Here is a 7,168-nt window from a genome sequence, read left to right on the forward strand (position 1 = left end):
CAGTGGAAAACATCTGTAACAACACAGCACTCAGATCATGAATGTTAACATCCAAATTAATAGAAAAAAAAAAGCTAGCAAGTGCTTAGCCACTCTAATAAGGCATTATGAACAAGAAAAAAGACAGTTTTCTTTTGCTACAATACATATATTCTATATGTATGAGACCACAGAAATTTGCAAATTATCCACACTGAAGTAAGGGCCAAGTTCAGAGGATTTCAGTAGATGGCATGTAGGCCAGTGAGCAAGAAATAGCGAAGGCCAGAGTATGTGTTTACATTATGTTTCTTTTATGAGAATGCATTGTAGATGTTTCTTTGAAGACTTTTCAGTAAATCCAGCTGAAAAAAATTCAAGACGTTAAATTCTTGCACTACCATATACATAAAGTAAGCATGTCTCTTAGAGATGCTTTTATGCCAAGCAAATCTTACTACCAAAAAAGGCAGAAGTGGTTAAAGGAAGCCATGAAAGCACTCAGGCTAAGAGAGATGAAAGCTTTTTGAGCTAATAACTTTTTCTCAGCCGGCCTCTTACAAAATAAGGGATAAACTTATGCTTTCCCATCGCAATCCAGTGAGGAGGTTCTTCTCGTTTGGAGGGACATCGATAATAAACTCGCTATATACATATTTTTTCCACCACTTTTTGGATATTGTTAATATAAGCATACATAAATGTTCAAAGACAGGATGTGATACCCATTCCATTCAGAAGAGAAATTCATTTCATTATCAAACATTTACCATTGCTGATATCCAAGTACTATCCAAGAGATTGCAGAAAGGCATACAATCTCAAAACCTACAGCTGCATATAAATTTGGACAGCTAAATCAGAAAAATATGAAACTCTTAATCCCAGAGTAATGAGTAAAAGCCCCACACTGGGTACTGCCAACCTCCTCATAGAAAAGATATTGGAAAATAAAACCTAAGTAATAGCAAAAGCTCATGAAGACCCTACTGATGGAAAGCAGACAAAAGCATCTAAAATCGAGTAGCTTAGTACATGAGTATATAAGTATTGCCATACTGGGAAAGACCAAAGGTCCATCAAGCCCAGCATCCTGTTTCAAACAGTAGCCATTCCAGGTCACAAATACCTGGAAGCCTGACCTACCTCGGTTGTGCTGCTGATTTGCTATGTGCCATCCATGTTATAGCGGAAAGACACACCGGCTTCAAAACACCCAGTGACCTAAGCCTGGCTAGCTCCAACTATACAGCATGAGACTCTTAATCTCAGGGTCGTGGGTTCAAGCTCCATGCTGGGCAACTACAGACCTTTTAACAGAGAGCAGGTTGGAAAGAAGCAAATAGATGGGGGTCATCCTCAATGTTGGCCAAAAAAGTCATGGAAACCTTACAGATGAAAAGGAGAAGGAAGTAGCTGGAAGCAGGTAACTTGCTGAATCTGAACAGAGGTGGTTTTACCATAGTGAGATGGTAACGGGGTAAGGTGAGTTCCGTGTGGATTTTCTGGGGGTCACCCACAATGGTGGCGAAAAGTCATGGAAACCTTACCAAGGAGAAGGAAGTATCTGGAAGCAGGTAACTTGCTTGATCTGAATAGAGGTGGTTTTACCATAGTGATGGGGTAAGGTGAGTTCCTTTTCGATTTTCTGTGGGTCACCCACAATGGTGGCGAAAAGTCTTGGAAACCTTACCGATGAAAAGGAGAGGGAAGTAATTGGAATCAGGTAACTTGCTGGATCTGAACAGAGGTGGTTTTACTACAGAGAGATGCTGAGCGGATAAGGTGAGTTCCTTTTCGATTTTCTCTATCAGCTGACTAGAGACTTAGATCTAGGGCATGCACTCAATGTGGTTTAATTCCTTTTGCAGCCAAGGACGCGGCTCAACAGCCTAGTTATTGAATCCATGGATTTGGACTGAATTACGAGCTGAGGAGGCAGATACGGAAGCTCAACGACCTAGGTTTGGGAGGCATGGACCTGGGCTGAATTATCAGCTGGTCAAGGTGTAGGAAATAGGGTGTCTCACAGAGGTATCCAGCCTGACCTATCTGGGTTGTGCAGCTGATTTGTTATGCGCCATCCATGTTATAGCGGAAAGACACACCGTCTTCAAAACATTCTGTGACCTAAGCCTGGCTAGCTCAGTCGGTAGAGCATGAGATTCTTAATCTCAGGGTCATGGGTTCAAGCCCCATGCTGGGCGGCTACAGACATTTTAACAGAGAGGAGGTTGGAAAGAAGCATAGGTGGGGGTCATCCTCAATGTTTGCCAACAAAGTCATGGAAACCTTACGAAGGAGAAGGAAGTAGCTGGAAGCAGGTAATTTGCTTGATCTGAATAGAGGTGGTTTTAACATAGTGATGAAGTAAGGTGAGTTCCTTTTGGATTTTCTGGGGGTCACCCACAATGGTGGCGAAAAGTCATGGAAACCTTACCGATGAAAAGGAGAGGGAAGTAACTGGAATCAGGTAACTTGCTGGATCTGAGCAGAGGTGGTTTTACTACAGAGAGATGCTGAGCGGGTAAGGTGAGTTCCTTTTCGATTTTCTCTATCAGCTGACTACAGACTTAGATCTAGGGCATGCACTCAATGCGGTTTAATTCCTTTTGCAGCCAGGACGCGGCTCAACAGCCTATTGAAGCCATGGATTTGGACTGAATTACGAGATGAGGAGGCAGATACAGAGGCTCAACGGCCTAGGTTTGGGAGGCATGGACCTGGGCTGAATTATGAGCTGGTCAAGGTGTAAGTAATAGGGTGCCTCAGGGAGGTATCCAGCCTGACCTATCTGGGTTGTGCTATTGATTTGTTATGCGCCATCTATGTTGTAGTGAATGATACATACCTGTAGCAGGTGTTCTCCGAGGACAGCAGGCTGATTGTTCTCACGACTGGGTGACGTCCGCGTCAGCCCCCACCAACCGGAAGAAGCTTCGCGGGCGGTCCGCACGCAGGGCACGCCCACCGCGCATGCGCGGCCGTCTTCCCGCCCGTGCGCGACCGCTCCCGCCAGTTGAATGACAAGCAAAATTGATAAAAACGCAACTCCAAATGGGAGGAGGGAGGGTAGGTGAGAACAATCAGCCTGCTGTCCTCGGAGAACACCTGCTACAGGTATGTATCATTCACTTTCTCCGAGGACAAGCAGGCTGCTTGTTCTCACGACTGGGGTATCCCTAGCTCTCAGGCTCACTCAAAACAAGAACCCAGGTCAATTGAACCTCGCAACTGCGAGGGTACAACAGAAAATTGACCTACAAAGAACAACTAACTGAGAGTGCAGCCTGACCAGAATAAATTCAGGTCCTCGAGGGTGGAGTTGGATTTACACCCCAAACAGATTCTGCAGCACCGACTGCCCGAACCGACTGTCGCGTCGGGTATCCTGCTGGAGGCAGTAATGTGATGTGAATGTGTGGACAGATGACCACGTCGCAGCTTTGCAAATCTCTTCAATAGTGGCTGACTTCACCTGGGCCACTGACGCTGCCATGGCTCTAACACTATGAGCCGTGACATGACCCTCAAGAGCCAGCCCAGCCTGGGCGTAAGTGAAGGAAATGCAATCTGCTAGCCAATTGGAGATGGTGCGTTTCCCGACAGCGACCCCTAGCCTGTTAGGGTCGAAAGAAACAAACAATTGGGCGGACTGTCTGTGGGGCTGTGTCCGCTCCAAGTAGAAGGCCAATGCTCTCTTGCAGTCCAATGTGTGCACCTGACGTTCAGCAGGGCGGGTATGCGGCCTGGGGAAGAATGTTGGCAAGACAATTGACTGGTTAAGATGGAACTCCGACACCACCTTCGGCAGGAAGTTTGGGTGGGTGCGGAGCACTACTCTGTTGTGATGAAATTTGGTATATGGAGCATGAGCTACTAGGGCTTGAAGCTCACTGACCCTACGAGCTGAAGTGACTGCCACCAAGAAAATGACCTTCCAGGTCAAGTACTTCAGATGGCAGGTATTCAGTGGCTCAAAAGGAGGTTTCATCAGCTGGGTGAGGACGACGTTGAGATCCCATGACACTGTAGGAGGCTTGACAGGGGGCTTTGACAAGAGCAAGCCTCTCATGAACCGAAGTACTAAAGGCTCTCCAGAGATGGCTTTACCTTCCACACGATAATGGTAAGCACTAATCGCACTAAGGTGATTCCTTACTGAGTTGGTCTTGAGGCCAGACTCTGATAAGTGCAGAAGGTATTCAAGCAGGTTCTGTGCAGGGCACGAACGAGGTTCTAGGGCCTTGCTCTCACACCAAACGACAAACCTCCTCCACTTGAAAAAGTAACTCTTTTTAGTGGAATCCTTCCTAGAGGCAAGCAAGACACGGGAGACACCCTCAGACAGACCCAACGCAGTGAAGTCTACGCCCTCAACATCCAGGCCGTGAGAGTCAGGGACTGAAGGTTGGGGTGCAGCAACGCTCCGTCGTTCTGCGAGATGAGAGTCGGAAAACATTCCAATCTCCACGGTTCTTCTGAGGACAACTCCAGAAGAAGAGGGAACCAGATCTGATGGGGCCAAAAGGGCGCTATCAGAATCATGGTGCCGTGGTCTTGCTTGAGCTTCAGTAAGGTCTTCCCCACCAAAGGTATGGGAGGATAAGCATACAGGAGGCCGGTCCCCCAATGGAGGAGAAAGGCATCCGACGCCAGTCTGCCGTGGGCCTGTAGTCTGGAACAGAACAGAGGCAGCTTGTGGTTGGTCTGAGAGGCGAAAAGGTCCACCGAGGGGGTGCCCCACTCTCGGAAGATCTTGCGTACCACTCTGGAATGAAGCGACCACTCGTGCGGTTGCATGACTCTGCTCAGTCTGTCGGCCAGACTGTTGTTTACACCTGCCAGGTATGTGGCTTGGAGGAGCATGCCGAACTGGCAAGCCCAACGCCACATGCCGACGGCTTCCTGACACAAGGGGCGAGATCCGGTGCCCCCCTGCTTGTTTGTGTAATACATTGCAACCTGATTGTCTGTCCGAATTTGAATAATTTGGTAAAACAGCCGGTCTCTGAAAGCCTTCAGTGCGTTCCAGATCGCTCGGAGCTCCAGGAGGTTGATCTGCAGATCCTTTTCCTGGAGGGACCACAGACCCTGGGTGTGAAGCCCATCGACATGAGCTCCCCACCCCAGGCGAGATGCATCCGTCGTCAGCACTTTCGTGGGCTGCGGAATTTGGAATGGACGTCCCAGGGTCAAATTGGTCCGGATGGTCCACCAGAGCAGTGAAGTGCGGCAACTGGTGGAGAGACGGATGACATCTTCTAGATTCCCGGTGGCTTGAAACCACTGGGAAGCTAGGGTCCATTGAGCAGATCTCATGTGAAGACGAGCCAATGGGAGTCACATGAACTGTGGAGGCCATATGACCCAGAAGTCTCAACATCTGCCGAGCTGTGATCTGCTGAGACGCTCTGGTCTGCGAAGCCAGGGACAGGAGGTTGTTGGCCCTCGCTTCGGGAAGGAAGGCCTGAGCCGTCTGGGTATTCAGCAGAGCTCCTATGAATTCCAGAGACTGTGTTGGCTGGAGATGGGACTTTGGGTAATTTATCACAAACCCCAGCAGCTCCAGAAGTTGAATAGTGCACTGCATAGACCGGAGGGCTCCTGCCTCCGAGGTGCTCTTGACCAGCCAATCGTCGAGATATGGGAACACGTGCACTCCCAGCTTGCGTAGGTAGGCCGCTACCACCACGAGGCACTTGTAAACACTCGTGGGGCAGAGGCGAGCCCAAAGGGCAGCACACAATACTGAAAGTGCCGTGTGCCCAGGCGGAATCTGAGATACTGTCTGTGAGCTGGCAGTATCGGGATGTGAGTGTATGCGTCCTTTAAATCCAGGGAACATAGCCAATCGTTTTTCTGAATCATTGGCAGAAGGGTGCCCAAGGAAAGCATCCTGAACTTTTCTTTGACCAGGAATTTGTTCAGGCCTCTCAGGTCTAGGATGGGACGCATCCCCCCTGTTTTCTTTCCACAAGGAAGTACCTGGAATAGAATCCTGCCCTTCTTGCCCGGGTGGTACGGGCTCGACCGCATTGGCGCTGAGAAGGGCGGAGAGTTCCTCTGCAAGTACCTGCTTGTGATGGGAGCTGAAGGATTGAGCTCCCGGAGGACAATTTGGTGGCAGGGAGGCCAAATTCAGGGCGTATCCGCACCGCACTATTTGGAGAACCCACAGGTCGGAGGTTATGAGAGGCCGCCTTTGGTGAAAAAATTTTAACCTCCCTCCGACCGGCAGATCGTCCGGTACGGACACTTTGAGGGCGGCTATGTTCCCGTGGATCCAGTCAAAAGCCCGTCCCCGGCTTTTGCTGTGGAGGCGCAGGGGGCTGCTTAGGCGCACGCTGTTGACAAGAATGAGCGCGCTGGGGCTGTCCCTGTGCCTGGCGAGGCCTTCGGGCCGGCTGGGTGTACCTACGCTTTGCAAAAGAATAGGGCACAGCCTGCCGGGCCGGGAAAACGTCCACCTGCATTGAGGTGGATGCTGAAGGCGCCCGGTGGGAGAGCTTGTCGAGGGCGGTTTCCCCGCTGATGCAGTTGGTTCCACCAGCTGCTCGACCTTCTCACCAAAAATATTATCCCCCCGGCAAGGGACGTTGGCCAGTCTCTGCTGGGTGCGGTTGTCCAGGTCAGAGGCACGCAGCCATGAGAGCCTGCGCATCACTATACCTTGGGCCGCAGCACGAGATGCCACGTCACAGGTGTCATAGATCACCCTGGACAGGAACTTTCTGCACGCCTTCAGCTGCCTGACCTACCTCCTGATAAGGCCTGGACTGCTCCGGCGGGAGCTTATCGACCAGGTCCGCCAGTTGCTTCACATTGTTCCGCATGTGGATGCTCGTATAGAGCTGGTATGACTGGATGCGGGTCATGAGCATGGAGGATTGGTAGGCCTTCCTCCCAAACGAGTCCAGAGTGCGAGACTCCCGCACCCCGGGGGCCGCCGACGGGCGGGTATCCCTCGAACTCCGTGCCCTCTGAGAGCAGAATCCACGACCGCCGAGTCATGGGGCCAATTGGCGCCGCATTAACTCTGGGTCCGAGTGGATTCTATACTGGACTCTGCTTTCTTGGCAATGATGGGATTAGATAGTGCGTCTCATCCCAGTCTCACGATAGCAGTGTCTCCTTGAGGACATTGTGCAACGGTACCGTGGAGGACTCTCTAGGTGGTTGATGGATA

The 7,168-nt window shown here is 50.4% G+C and overlaps 1 non-coding gene across 1 annotated transcript; it reads left to right on the top strand.

Moving 5' to 3' along the window:
• The first annotated feature begins 2,113 nt into the window (after positions 1-2,113).
• TRNAK-CUU lies at positions 2,114-2,186 on the top strand. Its single transcript has one exon. It is a non-coding gene; the product is annotated as a tRNA-Lys (tRNA).
• The last annotated feature ends 4,982 nt before the right edge of the window (positions 2,187-7,168 follow it).

The sequence above is a fragment of the Microcaecilia unicolor genome, chromosome 2 (genome assembly GCF_901765095.1).
Source record: "Microcaecilia unicolor chromosome 2, aMicUni1.1, whole genome shotgun sequence".
Classification (NCBI taxonomy): domain Eukaryota; kingdom Metazoa; phylum Chordata; class Amphibia; order Gymnophiona; family Siphonopidae; genus Microcaecilia; species Microcaecilia unicolor.